This window comes from Arachis ipaensis, chromosome B10 (genome assembly GCF_000816755.2).
Source record: "Arachis ipaensis cultivar K30076 chromosome B10, Araip1.1, whole genome shotgun sequence".
Classification (NCBI taxonomy): Eukaryota; Viridiplantae; Streptophyta; class Magnoliopsida; order Fabales; family Fabaceae; genus Arachis; species Arachis ipaensis.
In genome coordinates, this window is record NC_029794.2 from 113,170,649 (window position 1) to 113,187,621 (window position 16,973).

General features: G+C 37.5%; 2 pseudogenes; both read left to right on the top strand.

Moving 5' to 3' along the window:
* On the top strand, positions 419-6,449 carry LOC107620876 (annotated as a pseudogene).
* On the top strand, positions 5,899-16,915 carry LOC110268464 (annotated as a pseudogene).

The window sequence follows — 16,973 nt, forward strand, 5'->3', positions numbered from 1 at the left end:
CTAAAGTCTTGCGCTTCTTCTTTTCTGGCTCAGGGGAAGATCGGGGAGGAGGGGACGGCTGAGAAGAAGCTAAGGAAGAAATAACAATAGGTCGGGCAGGGGGTCCCCAAATTGTGGGAAGGAGGGGGAGGAGAAGGAAGAGAAGAGCTAGTTACCCTGGTGCCGCTGACCCTGGCGCGAGATTTCGCCTTGGCCTCCTGAACTCGCTGGTAAGACTCCCTGGAATTCTTCTTCGCCATCTCTGTAAAAAATAATTGGTACCCAAAGTCAGCAAAATAAGTCGGAAGAAACAAAGTCGGAAATATAAACAATCCAAAAGCTACCTAATTGTGTCTGGACGAAGGTCGGAGCCCCCTGGAGAAACTTTTTGGTATCCAGATAGGGGGCCCTCCCCCACACTTCTCGGAGGAACCCCACAATGGCTGCCTCCACTTCATCCAGGTCATCCAAACTATATTTCTCACAGGGGGAGGCCTCTAACCAGTACAGAGGAAAGCGAGGGGAAGAACTCTCATCCAAGAAAAAGGGGTGGTGACCCTCTACGGCTTGAACTTTGAAAAAATAATTTTTGAAGTCGTGAAAAGATTCATCAAAAAGGGTGAAGACTCTTCGACCTTGTATAGCTCGGAAAGACACCCACTGTTGCTTGTTGTTTTGCCCACTAAAGGGCTTAGTCATGTGGAAGAGGAAAAAGAAAACCCTCAAGGAAGTCGGAAAGTCTAAAGCGTGGCTAATGAACTGGTAAATTTTCAAAAAACCCCAAGAGTTTGGGTGAAGTTGGGTAGGAGCAACACGACAGTGACGTAACACAGCCATTTCAAAATCAGAAAAAGGAAGAAAAACACCCAAACGGGTAATCATGCTCTCATACATATAGAAAAAATGAGGGGCTGCCTCAGCAGCCCTCGCGAAGCAAACCCGGTCTTCAGGACCCGGGACAACCAACTCATACTTCGGCTCATCCTCATCAAAAGTACAAATTCTATGATGAGTACGGAGGTTAGTAATAAAGTCAGTATCTACAAAGGGTTCCTCCCCCAGAACGGTAACGTCCACCCATTGAGCAAGGGTCTCTATGGAAGACATTCTTTCCTAAAAAGGTATGACGAAACCTACAAAGGAAAAAAGAAAAGGATAAAAAACAGGGTCTTTAAGGGGCCTGGAATCAAACAAAATCACTGGAAGCCTATCCTCCTCTCTAAAATGAAAAACGTGCAAACAAAAGCACTTCATAAAAAGAGAGTAGAGAAAAACTAACCTTTGCTTGAATAAAGAATAGGGGCAGAGAAAGGTGAATTCCTTCGAACAAAAGCTTCTTCCGAACAGAGGAGAGGAAGTGTGAAAGTTTTCAGAAATGAAGCAAGGAAAGAGAGGGAAAGTATTTATAAAAACGTTGGGGGCATAATGGTAAAAACGGAAGCCGTCATTTAAAGAGAGGCACCGTTCCCAATGTAACTAATCCCCGCGTATGAATACACAAATCCCTAACGGACGCGATATTTGATTAGACGCGATTGTTGAAAATTTTTAAAACACGTCGGTTCTGAAACATCACGTCGGTTCCTTATCAGGTCGGCTACGATCCTGAGTTACATACTTGACCCTAACTCTTATAAGAAATTGGGCTCGAGTAGGGGCACTGTTCATACCCTGGCCCAACGCTACGGCCCAGGACCAAACGAAAGGCTCAATCCTTTGCCCAATCCAAAGGATTGAGCCTCACCCTACGCCGACCTCTGACCTACTAAGTCGGTGCTTGTCACGACTTGCTCTAAAGAAGTCGGGAACGAAGATTAGCTGGCAGATAAACACTCAGTCAAATGAGTAACTGCCCCTAAAATCTCTCTACCCACTTCCAGGAGCCATATTCCAACTTCCCTAAGATAAAGGGACGGTTATTCCTCCTTAGATGGTGGAACTACTCCAACTATGGTTATGGGTTCACCACTATAAATACCCTGACATCCCTCAGGTATCACTAAACCCAATACTCTCTAAACCTGCTTATTCCCTTGCTAATTTAGGCATCGGAGTGTCTTTGTAGGTACCACCCCCCACTCATTCATACTCACAAGTCGACGGAGGCCTAAGGATGTGATTCTCTTCAAAGGCTCCCCCTTTTTGGCGATTGGGCCAACCCAACGAGTCCAGCCCATTAATCTCCGGTTGCCCACCGTAACAAGTGGTATTGCTGCTCTTTTACTACCTAATGGGCGCACTGCTCATTCGAGGTTCAGGATACTACTTAATATTAACGAATACTCTGTTTGCAGTATTAAACAAGGTTCATCATTAGCCCGTCTGATTTGCAAGGCAAAACTTATCATATGGGATGAGGCTCCAATATTGAGTAAGTACTGTTACGAAGCTTTAGACAAGTCGCTGAAGGATGTCTTGAGGTTTGAAACTAACTACAATCAAGATGAATCTTTTGGTGGTAAGGTTGTGGTATTAGGTGGTGATTTTAGACAAATTCTACCCGTCATTCCTATGGGTTCACATCAAGACATCATTCAAGCATCAATAAACTCATCATCTCTATGGAATTGATGCAAAGTATTGAAACTCACCAAGAACATGAGGCTTAATAGCGGGATAAACTTACTACACCAGGTAGAAGTCGATGAATTATCAAAACGGATTCTCTTGATTGGAGATGGTTTAACTAGTGACTTAACAGATGGTGAATCTGAGGTATTGATTCCAAATGAGTTAATCATACCTGATGAAGACAATTCTTTCGAAAGGTTGGTACGATTTGTTTATCCAGATTTATTGTCTGGATGTAAAGAACCTGATTATTTCAAGGAACATACCATCTTTGCACCTACGTTGGAAGTAGTGAATGAGGTAAACAACATCACGATGGAATCACTACCAGGTGAGGAAAGGATTTACTTGAGTTCTGATTCATTATGTGTAGAGGAGGGTAACATGGAGGCTGAGTTGGATACATTTAGTACGGATGTTTTGAATGCAATAAATTGCTCAGGGATACCTCCACATAAATTAAAACTAAAACCTGAAGTACCTATCATGCTTCTTAAAATTATTGACCAATCAAATGGTCTTTGCAATGGTACCAGGTTACAAGTCAAAAGGATGGGCAAGCATGTTATTGAGTGCATGATTTTGACCGAAAATAAATTAGATCAGGTTGTATTGATACCTCGAATGAACATGATTCCAAATAATGAGACTCTACCATTTAAATTTCAACGAAGACAATTTTTTATGATGGTTTCTTTTGTCATGACAAGACAAATTCTTACCAGGGTTGAATTGTTTTTATAGAAGCCAATTTTCACACACGGACAACTCTATGTTGTATTATCAAAGATTAAGTCAAAAAATGAAATTAGGTTACTGATTCAGAATAAAATGGGGATGAACTCAAACTCTACCATTAATATTGTGTATCGCGAGCTGTTTAATAATCTTCATTCATAAAGGTTGTACTCTAAAAAATATCTTTTTAATTGTACCATTTGTTTAATCTATTTTGTATCAAACAACCAATAATAAACCATATTTAGCTTCAGTTTTCTTGATTTATGGCCGTACATGATACGGGCTATTTCACTAGTACTTATCTAAAATGATCAAGATATTTCACAATATACTTGTCTATTGAAATTTTCTTCTTCACCGTCTTGAAAAAAATAAACCTGCAACTCCAAAGAACAAGAAACCTTCAAATGAAAAAAAAAAAACGGTGGTGAAAAGAAAGGCATGCCAGGAAGAGAGTTAACCAATTTATTAGCCTTTCAGCTTCTGAATGATGAGTGAGATGAGAGAGTGTCAATGTGCATCTGGAGTCACGGACCACACAGCGCTCCTCGCATGCACGCCACGGGAACATTCCAACAAATCGGTATTATTGATTTCCATCTGAGCTCCCAGCCAAGATCTTCGATCCAACGGTTGCTGGCTACCCTACTCCCTCTCTTTTCACGCGGGGCCTCTCTTTATCTCTCTCGTCACGTGTCACTTCCCATCAAATCGTTACTCTCATCTTTCTAAGCTGATCCTAGCCGTTGATTGTTGATCCAACACTTCCTGATTATTCTTCCTCTTCACTTCGTCAACGATTTCCTACAAATCGACGGTAACGTCAAGGCCTGGTCAGCCGTCGTCAGCCACTTCGCTTCTTACAATGACAATGGCCCTGCCGAGGCTTTCCGTCTTTTCAAGGGCATCACCCGCCGTCTCCGAAAACTCTACAGTGGCGACGTAGTCGCCGCAGCATCAATGCCTGACATTGCTGCACTCAATCCGGTGCTTAATTCCTATGCCAATTTGGGTGACTCTAACATGTTCTTGCAGGTATTCGATGAAATGCCTCAATACGACGTCGTTCCTGATGCATTCAGTTACAACATTTTGATGAAGCTGTGTTGTAGAACTGGTAGGAAGCACTTGCTTGTTTATGTTTTGGGGGAAAGAGAAAGAGAAATTGAGTTGAATTTAGAAGAATTAAATGAGAGTGATGATAATGATGCCGACGTTGACGCTGAGAATGTTTTTGCGAAATTGCTTCCGAATTTCATGGAATCTAACGGTTGCAATGATTTGCCGTTGTTGCCAAAAGCTTATGCTCCAAATACTAGAATGTACACCACCCTGATGAAAGGTTATATGAAAGCTGGGAGGGTTACTGATATTGTGAGGATGCTAGAGGCAATGCGCCGGTAGGACGATGCTGGTAGCCATCCTAATCATGTTTCTTATACCACCGTGGTTTCGGCACTTGTGAAGGTTGGTTACATGGATAGGGTTCTTTCTGAAATGATGAGGATTGGCGTGGCGGTGAATCGAATAACATATAATGTTCTTCTTAAGGGTTATTGCAATCAATTTCAGATAGATAAAGCAAGAGAGTTGATTAAGGAGATGGTTGATGATGGAGGTATTCAGCCTGATCTGTTGTCCTATAACATACTGATTGAATGGGTGCATATTGGTTGATGACAGTGTTGGGGCTCCCGGCTTCTTCAATGAAATGAGAACAAGAGGGATAGCTCCCATCAAGAATAGTTACACAACACTGATGAAAGCTTTCGCATTCTTTGACCAGCCGAAGCTGGCTCACAAGGTCTTTGATGAAATGTTGAATGATCCTCGAGTGAAGGTGGATGTGATCACATGGATCATGTTTGTTGAAGGGTATTTCAGGTTGAGTTTGGTTGAAGAAAGCAAAGAAAGTAATTCAAAAGATGAAGGACGAGGGGTTCCACCCTGATGTGGGAACTTACGAAAGCTTTGCAAATGGAATCGCATTGGCAAGAAGGCCAGGAGAAGCACTTTTGCTTTGGAATGAAGTGAAGGAGAGGTGGGAGATGGTAAAAAATGGTTCAAAACATAATTCTTGTGTTCCTCCTTTTAAGCCAGATGAAGGGTTTTTAGATACCTTGGCTGATATATGTGTGAGGGCTGCATTCTTTAGAAAGGCTTTGGAGATTGTGGCTTGCATGAAAGAAATTGGTATATCCCCAAAAAAGACCAAGTTCACTAGAATCTATGTGGAGATGCATTCAAGAATGTTCACCAGCAAGCATACTTCAAGGGCAAGGCAAGACAGGAGAATAGAGAGGAAAAATCTGCTGAGGCTTTTAAGTTTTGGCTTGGTTTGCCAAATTCTTATTATGGAAGTGAGTGGAGGTTAGAACCTATTGAGGGCTATAATGATAGCACCTCCTCTGGTTTGGTTTAATTGACTGGTCTCATTAGAAGGCGATCTCAAAATACATATATAAACACTCATTGGATTTAGAGGAATGTCACGATGTTAGTAGGGTGGCCAGTGTGGAACCCTCTTGAACTTTTCTGTTACCATAGAAATATACCTATAGAATGTAGAAACCAAGTTAATAAAAAAAAAGAGAGAGAGAAGAATAACAAGACCAAGACCAAGTGATAGAGAACGTGGAGCATGAAGAAAACAAAGGGCAGGAGGTGGCGAAGGGTGAGCCCGTCGCGCAGGCTGCAGCAGGAGCACCACCACCAGAAGTAGCAGCACCAGTAGGGGGAACTGGTGGAGATGGTGGCGGCGGCGAGAAGAAGTGGCCCGCGTGGCCTGGCAAGAGTGTCTTCCGTATGTTAGTTCCTGCGCAGAAGGTCGGATGTATTATTGGACGTAAAAGAGAGTTCATTAAGAAGATTGCAGAGGAGACACATGCTCGCATTAAGATTCTTGATGGTCCTCCAAGAACTTCTGGAAGGGCTGTAAGTAATCCTAATTTCCCTTCTATCAATTGGAAGTATATTAAGTTGAATGTATGTTGGTGACTCGTTAAGCTCAAGCTTCTTTATTATTGCCCTGGAGGGATGGTTTTGTTGTTGCTTAAGCTAATTACTATTGATGGAGAACTATTGATATGGGATCTCTTCTTTGTTCTTTCTGATGCTTTCCTTACTCCATTTGGTTAATGATATTGATTATTAGAGCAGTTGATGGGTGATGATAATATCTAATTTTTTACCATGGATTTTACTAGTGATTGTGGTTATTGCCTGCATGTTGCAATTATAAACTCCAGTTTATCATTTTTTCATACTTTTTATGTATATCAGAAAAAAAAAAGAAAAAAGAGTGTGAATTGACATGTAACTATGTAAAACTCTAAAGATAAATTGACATATAACTGTGCAACTATGAATTGACACATTTCATTTACATACTACAAGCATAGTTCTTTTGGAAGAAATGGTACATTATCTAATGTGATTGAAAGTCTGCCAAAGATGTTAGAGAGGAGAACAGAGTGTGGCTCTGTCTCCTTGTCAATCTTTCATAAAAATTCAGTCTTATGTTTTAGTAGGTAGATGTTTACATGAAAGTATAAAAACAACCAAGAAAATCCATCAATAGCTTGCATGGTCTAAGGAATAACCTTGCTAAATGTACTACAATATTAAAGAAACCAATACAAAGCAAATGAAGTGAATTCCAAAAAGAAGAATGCTGGCAAGAATCCATAAAATATTAATTAAATTCTAACAGAAAATGAATCTGTGCAGGTTCATTGTCCCAATTTTAAAGGCAATAACTCAATCATCATTTAGATCCCAATCTTGAAGAACCAAAGATCCAAATGCAAGGATCAGCTTTGAGCGTTGCAAAGTGCTAAAAATTTTATTTGTTTGTAGACATTTTGTATCAAAGTACCACGAAGCTCTGCATTTCATTTGGTAAATTCAGAACCTCGTTGATTGATGTCATGTTGCATGCAGATTGCAAGCATTGAAAAAACAGCTTATTGCTTGCTCTTATACAATATTAAATCATATATTAAAACTGAAGTATTTTTATTATCATACATATTAAAAATTAAGAAACTACCTAAGTCCTAACTATATCAATAATTTTTCATCTCAACACACAGAGCTTTCCTATGTATTAATGATTTTTCTTTTTTTCTTTTTTTTTTTTTTACCATAGTAGTTCTTTAATAGAAATCCTGGCGATACTGATTATATAACAAGGTAAACTGCATTATTCTAAACCAAGACTTAGCCATGAAAAATAATTAGAATGAACTTCCACTTTGCCATGTGTCTTACATCTTGTGTCATGTTACACAAATAAGTGGTGAAGTAAAGAGTTTTTTTCCACTGAGACTTCAACCTTTCGCAAGTTGTGGGTTTAGTAAACTGTAAATTATTAGCTGGTTTAGTTGATCAAACAAAAAAATAATACCCCTTGCGCCGGTTACTTTGGTAGAGGCAAGGGATATTATAAATATGGTTGAAGGGAAAATTGTTCTATTTGGCATTTTGCTGACAAGTGAGGATATTTAAATTTTATCATAAAAGGTGGATCATCCTTTGTTCTAAATCCTCTAAACTATTTAAATTTTATCATTGAAAAATGCTTCTTGTATGCTTTTGTGCTGAGACTTTAGGTGGCTGATGTGTGAGCATCTTTTTTATCTTTTCTTAGTGAATTTACATGTGAAATTGTTGAATTAAATCAAGATTTAGACATTTTAAGCCATCATGAATGCTACTTTGAGTTGTTTTACAATTTGATTTATTATAAGTAGCATTCGGACGAATTTGGCCGAGTTTAAAAAGAGGCAAATGAGTCAATTCCAAGCTGCCCAGCGTTTGGCGCCGAAACACAATAAAACTCACTTTTGCCATTGTCAGTGGCACCAAATGCCACATCCCAGCGTTTGGCACCAGGAGCATTGGAATGTGTGCGAGATTGATACGTACGTGGCGCCAAACACCACTTAACTCAAGTTTGACGCCAGTATGCTGATAAAGAAGGGCTTCCACATGAATCGGCACAAAATCTTTAGGATTTAATTAAATCTTTTATTTAGTTTTGAATTAAGAAAAGATATTTTTAGGTTTTAGAAATTATATTTTATATCAATTAGGATTAGATATAAAAGGAGAAGATATCTTGGCTTAGGGTTTCTTCTTCTCTTTTTTCTGTATCCGCACTTTTACACTTTTGCTCTGATAGGATTTTTTCGCGCCATGAGCAACTAAACTTCCATTGCTAAGATTAGGAGCTATGTTTATTTGGATGGATTAATACTATTGTTTTCTACTTCTGATTAATGCATTTATTTACATTCAAGACTCAATTTTGTTCTTCATCCTACGGATTAGAGCGTATTGGAAAAGAACTCTTTTTTAAATTGAATTCTTGTTGAATTATGAAAAAGTTATATCACCTGAATAATAGCTTGAAACTGAATTCTCATGACTCTCTAATTATTTGGATTTTTAGAGTTTTGTGTGGCTTATAAACTAGGATTTGAACTTAAACTCTCTAATTAGATTAAGTGATAAAGGAATTGGCGATTAATTGAGTTAGAAGAGGATTAAATTACCAAGAAATTGGAATCTAATCACTTAAAGTTTGCTGTGAGTTAAATCTTTGCATAATCAAGGTAGGTAATAAGAATTGTTAATCCGAAAATCTGAACATATCCAAAACCTTAACTGTTTTCTCACACTATTTTCACCAACCAATCACTGTTTACTTTCTTGAATTCTCTGATTATTGTTTTATGATAATTGGACTTCAAAACACTCCTTTTTGCTTGTCTGACTAGCTTAATCATTCAACTATTATTGCTTGATCAATTAATCCTCGTGGGATCGATCTTCACTCACCTGAGGTATTACTTGGTACGACCCAGTGCATTTGCCAGTTAGTTTGTGGTATTCAAAATTTCGCACCAAGTTTTTGGCCGTTGCCGGGGATTAACTGTGATTGACAACTACCCATTGTTTGATTACCTAGATTAGACGTTTTCTTGTTTTATTTTGTTTAATTTTTCCCTCTAAATTTTCGAATTTCCTTGAGTATTCTCCCTTTGTTTTATTTATTTTATTTTCTTCTTTTCTCTCTTTTAATTTTCAAAATTTTATTTTAATTTTCTCTTTAATTTTTAAAAATTTACTTTTTTATTCTAGTTCATTTTATTTTATTTCTTTTACTCAATTTACCTCACTGAAAATTCTCTTCACTCTGACGTAGAAATTTTTATTTTTTTCTGTTTTTTATTTGTTTATGAGTAGAAACAGAGATAAGAAACCTCTGCTTGAGTTTGATCCTGAGATTGAAAGGACTCTTAGAAGACGCCAACAACAGGCTAGAGCTTACAGAGCCGCTGAAGGTCTCAAGGATAATTCTGAGAAAGAAGTTGAAGAAAGCACCATGGATCCTAACAACAACAACAATGTTGTTATTCCTAATTCTCCTAATGCTCTTGAGTAACCTAGAAGGACTCTGTGCTCCTACACTGCTCCAAATCCTACTTTCTATGGTAATAGCATTTTTGTGCCCGTTGTGAATGCAAACAACTTTGAGTTGAAGCCTCAACTCATCACTTTGGTGCAATAAAATTGTCAGTTTTATGGACTCCCGCAGAAAGACCCAAATTTGTTCATCTCTAATTTTCTACAAATCTGTGATACCGTGAAGATCAATGGAGTCCATCCTGATGTCTATCGGCCATTGCTCTTTCTGTTTGCTGTACGGGACAGAGCCAAGCAGTATCTTGACACACAGCCTAAGGAGAGTCTGAATACATGGGATAATGTGGTCAACAAGTTCCTGACTAAATTTTTTTCACCTCAAAGGCTGACCAAGCTGAGGACTGATGTTCATACTTTCAGTTGGAGAGAGAGTGAAACTCTCTATAAAGCTTGGGAGAGTTACAAGGTGATGCTAAGGAAGTGTCCTCTTGACATGTTTTCGGATTGGATACAGTTGCAGATATTCTATGATGGAGTTACTGAGGCCGCCAAAATGACTTTGGATAATTCTGCAGGAGGATCTCTTCACATGAAAAAGACCACTGAAGAGGCTCTAGAGTTGATTGAGATGGTTGCTAACAACCAATATCTGTATTCTTCTGAGAGGACCACCGTGAGGAAATGAGTCATGGAACTAGATGCTCTGGATACCCTTCTTGCCTAAAATAAAATTATGTCTCAACAGATAAATGCTATTTCTCAACACTTAGATGGATTGCTAGTCTCAGCCATTAATACCCATGATGTCTCTTATGACATGAGTGGTGGCTTTCCTCAAGGTGAGAACTATGATTATGGTCAATTTTTTCCTAAACAGGTCAATTACATGGGCAATTCCTCTAGACTCCCCAATAATGATCCTTTTTTCAAGACTCATAATCCGAGTTGGAGGAATCACCCAAATTTTGGGTGAGAAAATCAACCACAGAGGCACCAGAATTTCAATAACAATCAGGGCCATCAGAATAATTTCAGTCAAAGTAATTTCAACAACAACAATCCACCATCCAGTTCTCAGAAGTCCTCTGACTTGAAATTTATAGTTGCAGAGCTCTCCAAGAGTACTCATAATTTCATGCAGGAAACTAGAGCTTCACTTAGAAACTTAGAGGTTCAGATAGGTCAACTAGCTATAAAAGTTGCTGAAATTGATTAGAGGTCCACCAATACCTTTCTTAGTAACACAATTCCAAATCTAAGAGAGGAGTGCAAGTTTATCACCTTGATAAGTGGATCAATGGCAGATAAGGAAGCACAAGTTACTGAGGAACCGGTTGAAAAAGAAGCTCCAGAGAAGGCACAAGCCAAGGAGAAGCACGCCCCTGAGAGGCACCCTGATAATCCTTTTCCGATTGATCTTGAGCAACATAAAGTAAAGTCCCCAGTGCCTTAATACAATTCAAAGATGCCATATCCTCAAAGGCTCCAAGGAGAGAATAAGAAAAAGCAATACTCCAAATTCTTGGAAATATTCAAGACCTTGCACATCAACATTCCATTCATAGAAGCCTTTGAACAAATGTCCGTATATGCAAAATTCATGAAGAAATTATTGTCTAACAAAAGATCCCTGAAGAGAGGCTAAACAGTAGAGATGACAAAAGAGTGTAGTGCAATTATTCAAAGAAACTTGCCAGCAAAGAAAAAAGATCCAGGGAGTTTTCAAATTTTCTGCACCATTAGCAACACGACCTTTGATAGAGCTTTATTTGATTTGGGGACAAGTATTAATTTAATGACATTGTCTGTGATAAAGAGACTACAAATTCAAGAGATGAAGCCCACACAAATAGCTTTATAGATGGTAGATAGATCTAGGAAGCATGCACATGGAATGGTTGAAAATGTTTTGATCAAAGTGGGGAAGTTCTTCCTCTCAGTGAATTTTGTTATTCTTGACATGGAGGAAGATGAGACTACATAATGAGCATCAAGTTAAGAGCCCTTATTGATGTTAAAAAGGGTGAATTAATGTTAAGAGTACATAATGAGCATCAAGTTTTTATGTTTTCAAGACCATGCATCATGCAAGAGAGGCGGAACATTATACGAAGATTGAAGCCATTGATCTAAACTTGAAGGAAAAACCAAATGAATCACTCCCAGAAGTACATTCTCCATGCTTGAGTAGAAAGGACAAGACAAGGAAGGTGCAACAAGTTGAGAGCTCAATTGAAGCTAACAAGATTTTGCGACCAAAGCCTTCCTTTGCAATCAACAAGAAACCCCTTGACAACAAACCTAAGTTTGGTGTCGGAAAGGTGGCAGTACCTCTGGAAGAAGGTCCCAAGAAGAAATTACCCAGGGGATGGAGAAATAAAAGATCCTCACTGAAGATTTCTCCCCAGGGTTGAAAGTGGTATTGACTCGTAATCTAGTGTTGACTTATACAGTAAACAGAATCCTTTCTCTTGAGCATATTGAGCTACTTCATGGGGTTATAGGGAGAAAATTCACAGTGAGAGGAGAGGAGTTGAAGTACTATGAACAACCCCCACCTTAACAAGAAATCAACTATCAAGCTACTGACATTAAAGATGCACTTGTTGGGAGGCAACCCAATCTTCCGTATCCTTAGATTTTCTATTTGGTTTGAATTTATTTAGTTTGTCTTAATGTCTTATAGTTTTCCTTCTTTTTATGTGTGTTTTAGTCATGTAGAGTGTTTAAAATAAGAACAGGTACAACCAGAAGGGATTTCAAACCACCCTGAAGGAGAGTGCATTCGACCAGGGTGGTGCCAAACTTGAGAATCTCAAGTTTGGTGCCAGCAATGCACAATTTGAGGGAGTTTCTTGCTACCAGGGTGGCGCCAAACTTGGAAATATGAATTCTGGCGCCAGAATTGAAGCGTTCCTTGGTGAATTTTGCTAGAGGGGTGGCGCCAAACTTGGTGATATGAAGTTTGGCGCCACATATGCGTAATTAGAAGAGTTCCATTCGGAGGGGGTGGCGCCAAACTTGACCTTTCTGGAGTTTGGCGCCACATTTTCATTAAAAAAATGAAATAAATAAAATTTTAATTTTTCTTGTCCTTATATCATTCTCGTCTTCTTCTGCAATATTTTTTTTTTGTTTTTACTCATCCGTGCTCTCTTTATGTCCCTCCCCATTTTCAGTTTTTCTTTGCTTGGGGACAAGCAAACTTTTAATTTTGGTATTGTAAAGCGAGCTCTCTATTTATCTTATCATCAATGGCACCAAAGGGAGGTGAATCATCTTCACGGAGGAGCACAGTCTGAAAAGCGAGATACCTACCATGATGGCTGAGGTGGTTCAGTTCCCTTTTCACTTCCTATTTTCCTTCTGTTATTATTATGATATGTTCATGTTTTCTGTTGCTTGTCTTTATCTGTTATATGATCTTTAGTATTTTTAGTTTCTTAGATGTTTTAGTTTGATTCAGTTGTTTTTAATTTGAAAAGATGTCTCATGTACCACTCACTGAACTTGAATCCAAAAAAAAAAGAAAGAAAGTGATGTAATGCATGAGAAATTAAGTTTATATTTAAGAGTTGTCTTATTTGCTTAGATGTGGTGGTGTCTATTTGTGACTTTGAATGTATGATAAGAACAATGCATATTTAAATTTGGATCAAAGGATGTTGATGCATGAGGAACTGAAATTTAGAGAACTATTATGAATTCTCTAAATTAAACAAGAAATTAATCCTTGAGGCAAAAGAAACAGTAAAAAAAAAGAAAAATAAAAGGATAAAGTATACTTTTTGTCCTTAAAGTTTGTGAAAAGTTTCAAAAATATCTATAAGTTTTATTTTGTTTCAATTTTGTCCCAAAAGTTTTCGATTTGCATCAAATATACCCCCAACGGCTGAAATTTAAAAAAATAAGACCAATCTAACAATAATGCATGAAAATTATGCTTGATTTATTTATGTTGAGGGGTTATTCTTATGAAATTGTTGTTGAATCGGTCTTAAATTTTTTGAAAAATTAGCCGTCAGGAGTATATTTGATGCAAAATTGAAAACTTCTGGGACAAAATTGAAGCAAAATAAAACTTAAAGATATTTTTAAAACTTTTATCAAACTTTAGGGAAAAAAATATACTTTACCCAAAAAAAAATAAAAGGCAAGGTTCAAGGCTCTGAGCATCAATGGCTAGGAAGGTTAAGAATGATTAAAAGCTCAAAGAGTTATTTTCTTAGCTATATGCTTGTGGTGTAACTGTGTCAAGGAATTCTTGAGACAGAATACTTAGAGTCAAAGCCAAGTACAATAAAGAGTATGCCAAAGGTTCTGAGCGCCACTGACTGAAAAAGTTCAATAGAAAAGATCCGAACTCAAAGAGTTCTTCAGTTAAGGCTTGTGGTGTTTCTGTGTAACATTTAGAGTCACGGCTAGGCTCAAGGTACAAAGCACCAAAGAAAAGACAAGAAAATGCTATGTTTAAGGATTAATCCGAAGTTAAAAAAGGCAATATCAGAGAATTCATAATACTATCTGAATTCTGATTCTAAATAACATTAGCATTCCTAAGCTTCAAAGGATAATGAGATGCCAAAACTATTCATGGTCATCGTGTGTTTAACACCACTCAGAAAGATAGACAGGAGCTTAATTGAAAACTCAACTCTCATGCAAATTCACATCTCAGGTTTATATTGTTTTCAGTTGCTTGAGAACAAGCAACAATTCAAGTTTAGTGTTGTGATGCGTGAATATCTTTCTTATCTTTTTTTAGTGAATTTACATGTGAAATTGTTGAATTAAATCAAGATTTAGGTGTTTTAAGTCATCATGAATGCTACTTTGAGTTATTTTGTAATTTGATTTATTACAGGTAGCATTCGGGCGAATTTGGCAAAGCTTAGAAAGAAGCAAAGAGTCAATTCCAAGCTGCCAAGGTGGCGTCAGACGCCACATCACCGGCGTTTGGCGCCAGAACAAAATAAAACTTACTTTTGTCATTGTCACAGTGGTGCCAAATGCCACATTCCGGCATTTAGCGCCAGGACCGTTGGAATGCATGCAAGATTGATACGTACGTGGCGCCAAATGGCACCTAGCTCAATTTTGGCGCCAGTATGCTAAAAAAGAAAGGCTTCCACGTGAATTTGCACAAAATTTTTAGGATTTAATTTAATCTTTTATTTAGTTTTGAATTAAGAAAAGATATCTTTAGATTTTAAAAATTATATTTTATATCAATTAGGATTAGATATAAAAGGAGAAGATATCTTGGCCTAAGGTTTCTTCTTCTCTTTTCTCTTCGTCCGCACTTTTACATTTTTGTTTTGCTAGAGTTTTTTCACACCATGAGCAACTAAACCTCCATTGTTAAGGTTAGAAGCTCTATTTATTTGGATGAATTAATACTATTGTTTTCTACTTTTGATTAATGTATTGATTTACATTCAAGACTCAGTTTCGTTCTTCATCCTACGGATTAGAGTGTATTAAAAAATAACTCTTTTCTAAATTGAATTCTTGTATGTTTAATCTTGAAAAAGTTATATCACCTGAATAACAGTTTGAAACTGAATTCTCTTGACTCTCTAACTATCTGGATTTAATGTGATACGTAACATATAATCATATCATCTTTGGATTTTAGAGTTTTTTATGGCTTATAAACTAAGATTTGAACTTAAAACCCTCTAATTAGATTAAGTGACTAAGGAATTGACGGTTAATGGAGTTAGAGGAGGATTAAATTACCAAGGAATTACTATCTAATCACTTAAAGTTTGCTGTGAATTAAATCTTTGCATAATCAAGGTAGTTAATAAGAATTGTTAATCCAAAAATATGAACATATCCAAAATCTTAATTGTTTTCTCATACTATTTTCACCAATCAATCACTGTTTGTTTTCTTGAATTCTCTAAATACTATTTTATGATAATTGGACTTTAAAACATTCCTTTTTGTTTGTCTGACTAACTTAATCATTCAACTATTATTGTTTGATTTATTAATTCTCGTGAAATTGACCCTCACTCACCTGAAGTATTATTTGGTACGACCCAATACACTTGTCGATTAGTTTTTGGTATTCAAAATTCCGCACCAGTGGCATGAAACATTCTTGAGGTTGCTGTATTTTATTGTTAGTTAAAGATATTTTTTCTTTCTTCCATATATTATATGCAAGCATTGGACAAAATATTTAGGATCATGATTTTTGTTCATATTGATCAAGTAATGGTATCAACAAAAGATGAGCCTGATTCATCTCTTCCTCCTGCCGTGGATGGCTTATTGAGGGTTCATAAGAGGCTTGATGGTTTAGAGAATGATTTCTCCCATGCTTCTTCAGGTGTGGCTAGAAAGATTTCTACGAAACTATTGGTGGCAGCATTACAAGCAGGAAGTTTAACTGGGAAGCAAGGAGGAACTATAAAATCTATCTAAGAAGAATCAAATTCTATAGTTAGGGTTCTTAGCGCAAGTTCTTGTTATATTTCTTGTCACTTTTGTTTATTATTATCAATTATTATTTTTGTGTGTTGTTGCATAAGTTTAGGGGGGATTGTTAAATCAAAACAAAAGAATCTATTTTTGTCAGATATTTTGCTATTTTTTTTCTTTTAGTCCTTGGTTAGACTGTGACATTTTCTAGTTGCTAAGCAAATAAGCATATGTATGTCTTACTATTCTGCAAAAGGTCTTTCTATCTTTGCTCTTCAAGATGATAGGGTGGTTGAACTACTAGGGGATCCCACTGGGGTTCACAAGGCAATTGAACTTACTGCATCCCATCAAAAGAATTTTTTAAGTTGCCGCTCTGTAACTCCAATTTTTTATATGAATGTAAGTATGTATGTGATTTTATGTGAATAATTTATCTTTTTGACAAACTGATGAGGCATTTACATAAACTGTTATTTCTCTTATGCAAATGCTAAATCCTCATCGAGTGGGGCACATGCCACCTCATCAATCATGGGGTCCACCTCAGGGTCTTCCTCCAAATGCTGGTGGTGGTCCTGGTTTTGGACCTACTCCTTAATACATGCCACCTCCACGACCACTTGATAGTGACTATCCACCAGCTCAAATCCCACTTCCAGTGGAGAAACAACCCCGTCACGGTATGTCTGCCTATGGAAGAGATTCTTCAATAGGTATTCATGCGTCCACAAATACTCAATCTGCACCTTCCTAGTGATACGAGTACCTACTATTTGCAAGTTTGGTCTCTTGCACTATCCAAAAGTGAATGG